Source organism: Saccoglossus kowalevskii, chromosome 11 (assembly GCF_978046115.1).
Source record: "Saccoglossus kowalevskii chromosome 11, keSacKowa6.1, whole genome shotgun sequence".
Lineage (NCBI taxonomy): Eukaryota > Metazoa > Hemichordata > Enteropneusta > Harrimaniidae > Saccoglossus > Saccoglossus kowalevskii.
The window spans coordinates 21,633,077-21,649,336 of NC_140651.1; the positions used below are offsets into that span (position 1 = coordinate 21,633,077).

The window sequence follows — 16,260 nt, forward strand, 5'->3', positions numbered from 1 at the left end:
ATTTATCTGTGTTTCGAAGTTCTGATGTCATCAGTATTTGTTTCAGAGTCTGATACCATCAATCTTCGTGTTTCAGAGTAACTGATGTCATCAATCTTTGTGTTTCAGAGTAACTGAAACTGAAATCTATCTGTAATCTATGTTTCAGAGCTGCTGATGTCATCAATATTTGTGTCTCAGAGTTTATGTTATTAATCTTTGTGTTTCAAAGTTCTGATGTCATCAATCAATCTTTGTTTCAGAGTCTGATACCATCAATCTTTGTGTTTCAGAGTAACTGATATCATCAATCTATGTTTCAGAGCTGCTGATGTCATCAATCTTTGTATTTCAGCTAGAGTAACTGATATAATCAATCAATGTTTCAGAGCTGCTGATGTCATCAATCTTTGTGTTTCAGAGTATTTGATGTAATCAATCAATCTTTCAAACAAGAGACTGTGCCTTTCCAATCAAGATGTTTCTAAAATCAATAATTTGTGCGCCAAATTCAACTTATGTCATCTTGTACAAAATAAACCTCCATCAATGTTTCCATATTGGTGTAAATTTAACAAAGAAAATATAAAATAATACATAAAAACATGCCGATTGTCACACCATAATATTGAGAGAAAAATGATGTGTTCACATGTTTAAACTTTTACTCAAGATATCAGAGCTGATACTTGAATATATATCAACAAAATAAAGTGTGTGGCTCTGATAGCATACACTTCAAAAACAACTAGGATACAGGTTGGATTTAATTTATTTTCTTACTGTAGCTTGCTAATAATGGTGTTTGAACTAAAGTTCGATTCAAGCCTCATTTAAAATCTTCTGTGATGTAGCACAATTAAAGTCATGTTCATAATTTTTTGGAAACATCAGCAGCAGTAATAATGTAACATTTTATAGAAACAGATTCACATAACTTAATACATATAATCAGAGTTCTGAAAATTGTGAAAGTTAACTGCCCAATATCTTCACAATTTTTACTTTTTCAGGTTCTTCATTATTTTTTGCAATTCTCAAATATTGAGTTGTTCAAAGATATAATCGTATACCAGGATTGTGAAAAAATAAGTACACATCTCACCACCAGATGAAAACAGTAAATTCTCACACACTGTGAGATACTGTCATCACAAGCAGCACTATTAAGTACATACTGTCTGTATCAGATAAGCTTTCCTGCATTTTTAAAAAAAAAATTCTACATTCAATACTGTTTAATAAAAGGGCGGACAAAGATAAGGGTTTGCAACCAAGATGTGTAGGATAACATGTGTTGAAGATCTCACGAGTGTACTCTGAACCCAGCTAAAATGCAAATGAAGAAAAATAGCTGAAAGTTCCAGACACAATAAAAAAACAAATTTAAGTTAATAATCAATGTTTTCCAAAATTGATACCGATAATTTTTTTTTATTTTTAGTTTTAAGTTCTCGCAAATAGTGTGGCTTTTATTTTGATTTTCCATGGAAACTACATTTTTTCTTTTGTTTTTTCAAGAATTTTTACAAACCTTAACAAAGCTTTTAAATTTTATTCAACTGATGCATGTAATTCCTAAAAATATGAATAATTTTTTGTTATAAAAGATTTAGTCCATCAAAACTGAATATATAGACCCATTTTTTTGGGGTGGCACCTGAGAATGCAGATTTCACAAGTTGAGCCCTACAATTAGCTTTGTCATCACCTGAGCACTTTAAGAGAAGTGCAATGCATTATGGGAGAAAACTAAATATTAATAAAACTTTTATAACAATACTAGTATTTCTATTCACAACAATATGTGATTTTTTTAGGACATGTTTATGTGATAATATTATCTACAGGTAACATTCTGCTTGTATTGAGTACACGTGAATGAATGGACTACAGACAGGAAATGAAACCGTCTACTGATCCAGTGATTATTATAGCTACAATTCCGAATACAAGTGGGATTATGGAAAGAATAATACAATATAGAAAGTTTAAAAACACATGAAAGCCATTTTTGGAATACGTGCTCATGCAGTTCTCTTTGATGGCTATAATGTAACTACTGTAAAATGACTAATTTTCACATAGATTTCAACATTATTGTGTGCTCTTCTTTAAATAATGTTATTGTTATTCAGTTATATGTATCTGTACCGCACTGCACTGCAGGTCAACCAATTTATCCAAAATAACTGAAAGCAGATTTTACTGTAATTGATTAAACTGCACAAAAATGCTGTAAAATACACTTAAAAGATTGCTTGTCATCATGTCACGTCATGTTCGATTTGGGGCCCATGAGAACGTACACAAAGCTTTTAAAATAATTTCTTTTGTAATTTGAATACGTGTTAGGTGATGACCACCATCCTTTAACTTTGTGAGAGGCGCAGCTCAATTTTAGTAAATTTCACAATTCTAGGAAAATCACAGAAATTTCACGTGATAAAAATGATTTATAAAGAAAGTGATTTTTGTGAAGTATACTGTAAAATGACTAATTTTCACTGGGTTTAAATTTCACTGATTTACCATTTCAGGCATATTCAGTGGGTTTTAAATTCACGGTTTCGTCATTTAGATAATGTGTTCTATGTTAAATTTTACATATTCACTGGGTTTTAATTTAGCGCATTTTCCAGTCAGTGAATAATTACCCCCTTTATAGTATTTTAACAACTATAGCTGATGCACAATGACTTTGTGCAGTTTGTGGTATATTTTTTTTGTTTTGTTTTTGGCCATCTTGAAAATTACATTACTATAAAACATTTGGGGTATTTACCTAATACTGTAAAAATTTTTAAAATTGGCTAATTATTATGCAAATTAGGTCAATAATTATATTATATGCACAAGTTTCAATCAAAAACTAATCAAGTATGTGTATTATCCAAGAGCATCTATGTATCAAGTTTTATTGACATCTGTTGAATAGTGCATGAGAAAAAAAGTTAAAAGGGTTAAAATTGGGTATTTAATATGCTAATTAGGTAACTAATATGCACAAATTCCTACTAAAAACTAATCAGGTCTAATCAGCTGTGATAGCTTCGCTGATAGCAATGCACATTTCAATTGAAGAACTAAAGATATCATTAGAAAATAAACAAATCTGAGTGAGGTTCACCTGTAATACCGTACCTATGTGTATAGTATCAAGCAATTGAACTTGCAGTTTTCAACGAGAAATCTAAAATATCACTTTCACCAAAAAAATTCATCAAAATTAGAGATATCATAACGTAATGAACAAATGTGATAGAGGTCTACCTGAGGTACCTATATGTACATGTATAATATCAAAGCAATCAGACTTGTGTTTTCTAACAAGAAATCGAAAATATCACTTTTTATCAAAAATTATGAAAAATATTCATCAAAATTAGAGAATTAGAGATATCATCACGAAATGAACAAATCTAAGAGAGGTCTGACCAAGGTACAAATGTACATGCACACCAAGTATCAAAGGAATACGAATTGTAGTTTTCAAGAAGAAGTCGAAAAATTTCCGACAAACAATCACTCATATGATAAGCTAAAAAGTGAAAAGGCATTGGCTAATTAATTTGAAAATTAGGTAATTACTAAGCACAGGATTTCAACCAAAAACTACTTAGGTCTTTGCTTTATCTCAGAGCATCTACATGTGTATGTACACAGTTTCATTGAGATCAGTTTAATGAGAAGCAAGTGAAAACGCTTAAAATTGTCTAAAATATGCTTTTTTACCAAAATTAGAAAATATATATATATATACCCACATGCAAACACACCTAGACAACTGCAAAATGAATTTATACTGACACAAAAATTTATTTTCCAGGTATTATTATAAATATATGCCATTCATGACATCACTATGTGTTTTAATATTCATTCTCTACCACGAAGGTAATTTAGAATTACAAATTATGAAAAAAATGCAGTATATGACTTGTTAACAGTAGTGTATTCTTTTGTGAAATCTAAAATATAATTTTTACAATATACATGTGTAAACTTATTTTTTATTTTATTTTATCTAGCAATTACGCAGATCAACAGTCAAGGAACGCAAATTACAGATCTAAGATGCAGGAAGTTCCACACATATCATGGTTATATGATTGTCGTTGCAATTAACAAGGATGTTGTGATTATTCATGTGCACTGCGCAGCTGACCACAGCAGTCAAACCTGCAATCAGGGCAAACATGCTTACCATTAAAGCCAAACATCTGGTAAACTAGTAGCATGCTCAGATCAATTAAATATTTATTAAAAGTGACATTTAATTCTTAATACTCTAATACAGACTGCATGATGTATTAACAAATAAAGTTTATTCAGAGATTAATTATCCGAATCACGTTCATATTACTTATTTGCTATATTAATATAAGTGAGGTACGTCCCAGTTCTTGACAGCATTTAAGATAATCGAATCCGCAGAGTGTCGTTATCAGACTGTTTATTGCAATAATCAAGTCTCAAGTTGTGAACCACTCTACATAAAGATCTATCTTCACACACTTCTGGATCAATTTAAAAGTGTTAGAAAACACGTAGATCAATATTATGTGTTGACAATACTTTGTTTGAGTACCACAATTCTTTTCAATCTCCTCTATGCAATGTACACAGAATGATTCAATTCAAACATTTACTCGTGAATTTCCTTTTGTTTTACCTATGTGATATTTCATGTTACAAGAATGAAGAAAAGAAATGTAAAATTTGGAATCACCGTTTTGAGAGATGTATGAAATGTAGTGAAAATGGCAAAGATACGTTTGTATCATTATATCTCTAAATATTGCTTGATGTTATATGGTGGAAATACAGTGTTAGCACGTAACTTGCTCATGACGAGAATTATTTATTAGAGTGTTATTATTGATAAAATGCTTTATTGTGGTCTGTGGAAACTTCTACTAAAAAGTCAACAGTTTTTCTCATAAAGAGAGAAAACAAGACCATAAACTGATAATTAATATAAAAAATAATTACTTATAAAAAAAACTAGACACAAAATACTGTCACTGCAATATTTGCTAAAATACTTGTCAAAAACACCTTCCATGTAATCATATTGTTTTGGGGATAAATGTCAAACAGGTAAAAACAATTTCTGTAATATATGAAAACTGTTATATTTTCGCCACAATAAAAAAGATGATTTAGAGGAATCCATAGGGATGAAGTTTCCCAAATGAAGTTTCCCGCAATAAATTTCATGATTTTCTGATTCTCGTAAAATTCACAGAAACGTGTCTCTTGTTGAATCAAAAGCAGTTTCCAATTTAGAACACATTGCTCACATGAACAGCAGGTACAAAAAAAAAAAATAAAAACATTTTTATTAGTCCAATTTTATTTATTTTTTCAATTTTTCAATATATTTTTGAAATTATTAATAACAGCAAACTGCTTTAAGTACGGGGAAATGTTACAATACCATTTTCATTACTTCAGCACCGTATGACATTTTCTTTCTAATAAAAATAACGAAAACTATCACCAGATATCCATATCCCACTGTTAACTTCATGTACATAAACATGTATTACACTCGTATTACAGAGAATGTATTCTGAAAATCCTAAAATTCATCTCAATTTAATCTTTCTTTTTTAATTGCACTTCTGCTATGTTATTAAGTTAATAACTGAATTAAATACAAAATTAAATTTGTAAAGATTTAGCGAAGGAAACACATATGAGTATGTATATATTTACAATTGAACAACCTTGTGACGTTTTTATGACAATGCAGAGATCTATTTGTATGAACTAAAGACGGAAATAACGATGTTCCTACCTTGATCGTTCTATTGACTGTCGTCACAGCGGAATATGGTAGGCATCTCTTTCATCATATGGTCTATAATGACGACTCCCCAAACTTGAAATCTTGACAATTTACGTTTTCGTATTTTTACATACACAGAGCAGGTAGTAATTCAATTAAATGCATTTTGATTGGTTCATATATTACATCATAACAGACACCATGCTAATGATCTGCATTGAATCATCGTGTTTCAGTCGTTTCGTGTTTCAGTTGTTGATTACATAAGCACCACCAGACTTTCACAATTAGCTGTTCGCTTGATCTTCGAAAAGTAGAATTGATTCGTAGTCACCTCATAACTTCAAATATCTGAGAAGCCCCAGTCTCTCTCAGTACTGATAGATCAGCAACGCTACGCAACTGAGTACTGTTACTTCAATTCTTTTCATCTTACAGGCATGGTTTATTTCCCAGCATTCATTTCTCCATTCAATAATGATTCCCACGTATCTACATAACAAGGAGAAAATCATTGATGATTAATTTGAAATATGAATCAAGAAATAAAAGTGATTTGAGGATAAAGTGGCCAATCAGATATTCTGATAATTGGAATATTAATTGTTTTTACAATATTGTTTAGGGCCCGAGAGTAAACCAGTTGAAATATGTACAATGAATGAAATAATAAAGGAAGGGAACAAAGATTAAATGAACGAATGAATGAATGTAGAATAAAAACTAAATGAATAAATGTAAAATAAATTCACACCACTATAAAATTTAAATCTCACAATTGAACCAATTTTATGACATCTTTTTTTTTTCTAATCTACCTTAATGAATACGAATACTTTAACCTTTTTACCATCAGACTGTCTCTGCCAAATTTGTCTGCACTTTTCCCTTATAATCTTCAATATTTCCAGAAATGAACCTTAATTTTGGAGCTAACAGAAACAATTTGAGTCAGTTTTTGGTTTTTACTCAAAAAATTTGGCTATTTTTGTCCCAATCTTCTGAAGGGAAGTGCAGACTACAAACAAGACTATTTTGTGAACTTGTGATGTAAAAGGGAACTGGTGGTGAAAAGGTTAATATTATTGACACTTGACATATTCAATAGAGAGTTATGATATATCTCAGTTAATAAATACAACATACTTGTTGAACGTTGTAATTGCAGACTGTGACAATAATACAGTGTAATCAGACAAATGCAGTTATACAAAGCGATTGCGTGGTCGATACAGAGTGATGTACATGTACTATCTCTCTATTTCAATACAATGGTAGACCTTGCAGGGTTTCCTGTATACCTCTGCTGTTTATACAGTTATTTGTTTCCGCAAGTAATAACCATGGTAACATAGCTTTAATAGCATATGGTGTAGGTGATGTTGTTAGTGGGAGGTACAGTTTAAGAAAGTTTCAAAATTGGAATTTGACATGAGCCGCTTTAATATCGTTTTGATGAGCATCGTTTTTACATTTTAATAAGCTTGTGTTGAGGTGAAAATACTTTACAGGGTGTAATTATTTCCTGGGTTTTATTATTGCCAAGAGCTAAAGCACTAAATTAACAAGACATGAATGACACAGTCCCCGTCATTTAATTATAAAATACTCATGTTAAAATAATACATGCAACATCTGCAAAAAGGTGAATTAATAAGTACTCTATGTGGGTAGAACTTAATCTAGTATTATACTGAAAATTTTCATATTAATAGTGAATTTTTATGCAAGAAAGTACCAGGTTTATATTAATTTTGTTTGAAACTGATCCAACTGCTATATCATAAATCATTTCACAAGAAAAAATGTTAATTGGTACGAATATTGTGCAGCAAGAACCAATCATTTAATATAATACATATTAAGCCAACAGAACCTGCTAGGATTAAAGGGTTAATAAAAGCTGCTGAGTTGTAGAATCAATGAATCACTCATTATATCAAAGACTTGTCTTTGATTAAAATATAAAACATATTAAGCCACCAGGACCTACTGTTCTGCTAGGATTAAGCAGTTAAAAGCTGATCCTATAAGGCAATGAATTCAGAGAAGTTGTTGTTTATCTAGATTTTAATCTTAATCCATGCATGATTAAATTCAATTAATGAGAACTGCAGCAGTTCATTTTGCCGAAATAAACTACATATATGTGCATACAAAATCACCCTATGTAAAAAGATTATACTTCACTAAAGTCGCTTTCTTTATAAATCATTATTATCACGTGAAATTTCTGTGATTTTCCTAGAATTGTGAAATTTACTAAAATTGAGCTGCGCCTCTCACAAAGTTAAAGGATGGTGGTCATCACCTAACACGTATTCAAATTACAAAAGAAATTATTTTAAAAGCTTTGTGTACGTTCTCATGGGCCCCAAATCGAACATGACGTGACATGATGACAAGCGATCTTTTAAGTGTATTTTATAGCATTTTTGTGCAGTTTAATCAATTACTGATTGCACTGGAGATGTGCAATTCCATATGTGTATAGTAAAATCTGCTTTCAGTTATTTTGGATAAATTGGTTGACCTGCAGTGCAGTGCGGTACAGATACATATATTAACTGAATAACAATAACATTATTTAAAGAAGAGCACACAATAATGTTGAAATCTATGTGAACTAACTAAATTAATATGGTACATTTGGGGTGGGTGGGAGAGGGGGCAGGAACAGCCTACATTTTTAATGTCATATCCACCTACCCCATCTCCCACATAAACACGTAATGAAGCCATACATAAAAATGTCAACAGCTTGTTAGTCACCCCCCTATCTCCCCCCAAAAAATAATAACCACATTGTACCTAACATGTACGGTAAAGCAGCAAAGGGTATGAAGTCAAAGGAACATGATTCAATGTCCAAAGAAAGTTTGCCTCGGTGCCATTTAAAAAATACTTCATCATACTGCTTATTTGACCGAAATAATTTTGTCAAAATCAGCTCTACGAACACCAAAGTTCCTTGCAATTACAGTTTTTAAATTAATTTATACCACAAATTGACTAATTCTACAAGACATTGTCAAGTAATGAAAAATCATGTCATATGTTTTTTGAGGAAAGAGTCGAAAATGTTTAATTTATTGAAAGTCGGCTAATGACAGCGGAAATCTGTAAATATGAATAGCTACAAGGCTGCATGATTTTCAATAGCAGCAGAGTTAATAAAAGAATCAAATTGCAAAATTGGGTATTAAGGCTGAAAACATAACTATTATGATTATGATTGAGAAATGCAATAATCTTATCCAAAACATTACTGTAAATAGAAACGGAAATCAATATGCATTTTCTTAACTAAGTACCATTTCCATTAGCGTCATTTTAAATGAATACAGTCTATTCTCATAACATAGTGAAACCATGGTAGCCTTATTCAGCATATCTGGACGAGCATAAGCTTGTCGTATAAACACTTTTTGTTGTTGTTATATCTAGAGTATGGTTAATAGAACAAGACATTTTGTAATTTTTCGGCCATTTTTGTTATACCTGCCAGTCACATTATGGCATTGTTAGATACACAATGCCTGCGAAAACAATTCAATAGCTAACAACCAAAACTCTTGCGAACATTTTCATATATGAATGCTTTAAATTGTTAAGAAGTAAGTGCTCACGGACGCTATAGACCACTTTCCCGGAAGTAGCAAAACTGGGATAAAATACTCCTGCTTTGTCATGGCGGAAAATACAAACATGTCAGTTTACATTTCTCTCTGTTTCTGTACAAATTGACAACAACAGAAACAGTTTTATTATTCGTCCAACTTTTGAGAGTATGAGAAAACCCCTGAACGGCCACGACGTCAGGTAACCAAAGGACATAGAACAAGCAAAAGTGATGTACCAATCATAATGCTGTAACCGTTACTACCCCCGGTAGTTACTGGCCTTTTGTGGCTAATGTCACAAAAACAGAATTCATGAAAACGTGTGTCTATCAAAGTTAAATTGTTTTATGCCATTACTGCTGACAGCAAAGCATGTTCAACTTTTCACCATCAGACTTCCTCGCCAGAATTTTTCTGCAATTTTTTTCTAAATTCAGAAAACAAACTCAATTTTCAGTTTTTACTTTAACAATTTTTGCTATTTTTATCCTAATTTTCTGAAGGAAAGTGCAGACTATAAACAGAGATATTTTGTAAATTTGTGATAAAAAGAGGAAACTGGTGGAGAAAAGGTTAACACATGCATTAGCTGAACAGCCTCCCCAGAAAGTACCAGGAGAGTCATACATAAGTTAACCATATAAAAGCACCATTATGGTATTTTTTTTTCTGAGAAAATATTAGTGCAACTTTTGCACATTTTTGAGAATTTTTCCAATAATTTCTTTGTTAATTTTGAACCAAATGGACATAATTGCAGGTTTTAGTCAAAATTTGAATACAAAATATAGAATTTTTTTTATTTATTACATGTACATGGAATAACATCTGCTGCATTAACATGTAGGACATCGTACCCTCTACAAACCTTGAGATTAATACGTCATTTCGATGCATAATGGTATTAAATTATTCAGTGTGTCTCATATATGTTAATAATTTCATAATAACGTCATCTATAATCACCACAGATTATTTCATTGTGATATCGTTAATATCAATAATAATAATAATAATAATAACTTTATTGCCTTTGTGTATTATAAAGAAGAATTACATAGGATAAGTACAGCAAAAATGAGTTTTAAAATAGTAACAAAAATAAAAGAACATAACTAGTATTTAAATGTTAAATAAATCTTTTTGTTGTGTAAATATAATTGGCAAGTTCTATAATTATGTCAGGATCTTTGCTTGAGAATATATATGTGAACTGTATACATGTATTTTTATTTTTGGATGAAAGTAGTGTTATAATTTTTTGGATAAATTTTTCCCTGTGTGTGTTATATTTTGGGCAATTCAATAGAAAATGATCTTCATCTTCAATTGAATTTGTGTCACAGTTATTGCATATTCTTTGGTTTATAATTTTTTTAGGAAATGAATTTCTGCCTTACTCTATTGCTAAGTTATGGTTACTAAATTCTAATTTTATCAACATTTTTCTCTCATGAGTGTCAAGTTCATTCAAATATGGCTCATTTCAAATTCAAGTATTTTGCTTTGTTCATTGACTAAAAATAGGATTTATTTTATAAGCTATATCCTTGATGCAAACTGCACAATCTAAACCTAATTTGCCATGTAATGCACACACTGAAATATGAGTATTAACGTTCATATTTGTTTTTCTACGTATAGCTACCGCTCATTATTTCCACAGTTTGTAACACACGATACACTTGACCACCATAAATAAACTGGATACCCGGCGCATGAGGTTTCCTTAATTGGCAACAAAAATCTCAGGCCTTAAAATCTATGTTACAAAAAACTGGAATTTAATAGGAATTTACGATGTTCAATATTATGTGTCCTAACTGCTGTGGTATATACAGTTCTCGTAGATGCAAGATCTCACCAGTGAATGATCGAACTACATGTAATAGGGACTTGACATTTTTGTGGTGTGTTCAGCAGACTTAAAAAATGTTTTAGATATGTTGAATCAATTCTGGAAACACTGAAACTGATGATTTCTGATTCTTTGTGAAGAAAAAAGTTTATTGGTTTCCGCGAGTTGTGGGCTCACTATACTTCTAGTTATCAGAATGCACAGGACTCTATGTGAAGAAATTAAACAGACTTTTGACAGACGTGTATTATTTCATGTTCATATCCAAATACTATTTCAAGTAGTAATTAAAGTCATCCTCATAAACTTCAAAATTAAAGAGCAGCAATGAGATTATCTAGGAAGCATTTAATGAAAGTCACTGTGACTCCCTAGAAATCCAATGAAATTCACTGTGAATCTCATGTCTTGTTGTCTTAAAGATCCAAAATGAATTGTTTACCACTACAAATTTCAGCTTTCCTCAACAGTTTTCTCTCGCATAATTAGAGCGCTCCACAATGGGTGATGCTTATTTAAAGGGTTTTGTTAATATTTTTTTGGTTATCCACTAACTGAAGGTACATGTTCATGTACCGGTACAATGTAAGAAGATTGTAAAACCCATGATGCCAGCCAGCTCTTTAAACAAGTGATACCTTTGTATCACATGACCAACAGTGAGCAGCAAAAAGATAGAGTAATGATAATTTTACATAACACCACTCAGACAAATGTATACTAAAATAGCACGACCTGCATCATGCACTTTCAACTGCCGTCGGTTATCGTTTAGCAGCAGTAGTATTATGCTGACACTGCTAACTGAGGATTCCGTCTTTAAAATAGATAATATTTGTAATTGATACACATGCAATAAATTTAAACACTGTTTTTTTTTGTTCTTTTTAGCTCTCTTTGGTGAAATTTTGCAATTTGCAATTACTGTAAAATCTGTATTAGAAGCCGCATCTCTAATAGAAGTCACACCAATTCTTTTTGAGTAATTGAGAATCAAAAATTCATCATTTCTCATATGTGTAGATGCTCTAATAGAAGCTGCATCCTCTCTGTTGCATTGTACTATTTTAATAGAAGACGCAGCATCTATTAAAATACAGATTTCACAGTACTTGTCTTAAAAAGAAAGGCCTGACCATTTAGTATTTTTTGAATCAATTTAACTGACATACATGTATGGTGAAGACTGCATTGTGAGGGAAGTGATGAGGGGAATTCAAATCACACAAAAACTAGATTATTATAAAGCAGTCAGGTGTAAGTATGTTTTTTCACAAAACAATGATTTCACCATTCAAAACAGAAGGTACGTGAGCTGGTCTTGTTATTGTGTTTTGTCATAAGGCAATATTGAACCTATAATCTTGAAAACACAGCGTACTGTTTGTAGAGTTTATACGTCATTACAACATCAGTAGGCGAGTATTTTAGTATCTAGTATTTTAGGGTCAATTACTCTGTATCATAAGGTCAACAAGCAGCCTATCGGCTGAGATAGCTCCGCTGTTAGCAATGCACATTTCAATTAAAGAACAGAAGATATCATTATAAAATGAACAATGTATAGTATCAAAGCAATGGGACTTGCTGTTTTCATCAAGAATTCAAAAATATCACTTTTCACCAAAAATAATTATCACAATTAGATAATTGAAGATATCACCTTGAAATTAACAAATCTGAGAGAGGTCAACATGTAGTACCTATTTATGTAATATCAAAGCAATTGGACTTGTGGTTTTTAACAAGAAGTCGAAAATATCACTTTTTACCAAAAATGACAAAAATATTCACCAAATTTAGAGAATTAAAGATATCATTACAAATTGAACAAATCTGAGAGAGGTCCACATGTAGTACCTATATAAGTAATATCAAAGAAATTGGACTTGCGGTTTTTAACATGAAGTCGAAAATATCACTTTTTACCAAAAATGACAAAAATATTCACCAAAATTAGAGAATTGAAGATATCATCATGAAATGAACAAATCTGAGAGAGGTCTACCCAAGGTACATATACACAGTTGCAGCGTGCCGTAACTTTGCGGTATTTTACGAGCTACTAATTTTCATCCTACCATATTAGGAATGATTATGCGCGTAAGCATCCTCTAATAATAAAAACAAACATGGCTGCCGCAGAGTTTGACCGGACTCTACACAAAGAAATTCGCTGATTCTGTTCTAAACATTTTGAATTTCGGCATTCCCATAGTGTATCCTTGGAAGGAAAAGATGTATAATAATAAAGTTATTGCGAGAATACCTCAAAGTATGCACTCAGACAGTACGTCATGCATTGACCTACGCTGCACGTCATTCTATACTTCCATTGTACTGTCTTCGTGCATACTTTGAGGTATCCTCGTAATAACCTTATGGTATTTAACTATCAGCCTAGAATACTGCAATGCCAATAATCTTCCAGACTTCTACCGTTAATACATCGATGATAATAGAGAACATACAGTACACTGTCGCATCGACCTCCACTGCGCGCCGGTCGATACTTACATTGTACTGTCTTCGTGCATACTTTGAGGTATCCTCGTAATAACCTTATGGTATTTAACTATTAGCCTAGAATACTGCAATGCCAATAATCTTCCAGACTTCTACCGTTAATACATCGATGATAATAGAGAACTATTATAATTGACTTTTGATCGATTTTGATGAAAATACCATGAAAGTATTATAAAATAATCAGTATTATCATGATAATCTTTGGGATATTTGTATTTCCCGTTCTGGTAATGGTTTTTTATTAAATTAAAGAAGGAAATAAAAAAAAAATCTGGATTAAAAAATAAGATATAACTTCAAGGATTTTTTTTATGTTTTCACAATACAATATCATTTTGTCATTCTGAAAATAACTTTTTAGTTGACGTGAACAGACGCACACAATGACAGATGCTAACCAATCCAGAAAATATAAACCCTTAAACACTGCACAGAAGTTAATTCTCCAGGCACGTCTTCTTGCATGTTACAATCTATTTTACCATGCTAGGTGTAGATTAGTATGCGCATCCATTAGTAGACATAATAATCTGTCTTTATAAAAAAAACGCTATCAGATCATACATCGTTGACGTTTTAAGCATCACATAATTCACGTTGCATGGTTTTACGCCTTTTTGATGGAAAAACCTGATTGTTAATTATTTAGTACTACAAGGTGGCAATACTTTCTCTATACATGTGTAAAATGTTACCTAGCAACAGTCACCATGGTAACATTATTTTCCTTTGCTAATGGAAAATATCTCTCATCTGAAAGCTTTTAGACAGACTTCAATTTTATTTAACATGACAGATTCAAATGCCTGTCTTGTATCTACAGAAATTAGAGAATTGTAGATATCATCATGAAATGAACAAATCTGAGAGTGGTCCACATGTAGTACCTATATGTATAATATCAAAGTAATTGAACTTGTGTTTTTTAACAAAAAATCACTTTTCACCAAAAATATTCACCAAAATTAGAGAACAAATCTAAGAGAGGTCTACCCAATATACATATACACCAAGTATCAAAGCATTCAGGCTTGTAGTTTTCAAGAAGAAGTCGAAAAAGTAAAACGTTAACACGGCTGACGACAGACGACGAACAATCACTTAAATATATGATAAGCTCCGCTCGACAAAGTCAACAGCGGGGCTAAAAATTGATTTACTTTATGCTGGATCAACTAAATACGTTTATATTGACTTATTATAACATATAAATTACCTGCACTACTAATAAAGCAAATAGAGTACTAGCAATTCTTACAAATTCGTGTCATTTTCAGTGAGCATTAAACACTGTGTTAATGGCATGCACTAAGAGACACAACGCCTGTTTACGCCATTTTTTTTTTCATTTATTTTATCTATTTGCGGAGGCTTCCAACAAGTGATGCTTTAATACATTGCATTCAATCACAATTACTTATATATGTACTGTAAAATACATTTATTTTAAGCCGGAATTAATTTTGCGTGTTTTGTATGGAATTTATTTTCACTGATTTTTGACAAGTTGAATGTAAAATATAGGAAAAAGGTATATTCGCTGGATTTTATTTTCACTGAATCATTACTGTAAAATGACTAATTTTCACTGGGTTTAAATTTTGCTGATTTACCATTTCAGGCATATTCAGTGGGTTTTAAATTCACGGTTTTATCATTTAGATAATGTGTTGTATGCTAAATTTTACATATTCACTGAGGTTTAATTTAGTGCATTTTCCAGTCAGCGAAATAAGCAAAATTAAAACCCAATGAATAATTAATCCCTTTACAGTACTTCAGCGAAAATAACAAAAATTAATTCCAAATGAAAATAAAGCATTCTACTATGTTACTTCTTTGTTTTAAGCTGAAGGTCTCAGACGAAACAAAAAGCAATTAGCATAGACTAGATTTGCGGTGAAAATTTCACAGTGGGCCACAACATGATTTAATTCTGATTAGAGACGAGCATAGATAAGTAGATCAATTTAATAAAAAGGTTAATTTTAGAAAAAAACAAAGTTCTGTACACGTTGTCTAATTTAAACTAATTTCCCAAACTCATTTATTCTACAAAAAGGTCATTTATTACATCATTTTTATGACACAGAAATATGCATTTTAATTTCATTGGTAGGGAGAAAACCCTCCAACCCACTGCTGAAAATAATAGACAATTAAAACAAAATTGATCAAAATATTTGTACAAAAAAAAAATGTGTTCCTCTGGTTTCTGGTCAATTTGTATGCATGTTTTTAAAGAACATGTATGGTGAACAGAAACATAACTTGCCTAATTTGAGTTGGTCACTATTTGTCACACTGCAAATCAATTTGCAAGGTAGGAGCTAAACAATATTAAATCTGATTGCAGTATCATAATACGAATGCTTTATAGTATACAATATCATTCATAGACTAGTACTGTATAATGGTTAGTTATTCACTGGGTTTTAATTTGGCTTATTTCGCTGACTGGAAAATGCGCTAAA

The 16,260-nt window shown here is 31.4% G+C and overlaps 1 protein-coding gene across 1 annotated transcript in view; it reads right to left on the bottom strand.

Moving 5' to 3' along the window:
- LOC144354116 (high-affinity lysophosphatidic acid receptor-like) overlaps nt 1-16,260 on the bottom strand; it is a 55,764-nt gene that overhangs the window by 14,418 nt on the left and 25,086 nt on the right. The window contains exon 2 of the mRNA XM_085505479.1: nt 5,786-6,268. The gene's annotated coding sequence lies outside the window, so the exon portion shown is untranslated. The remainder of the gene's footprint in view (nt 1-5,785; nt 6,269-16,260) is intronic.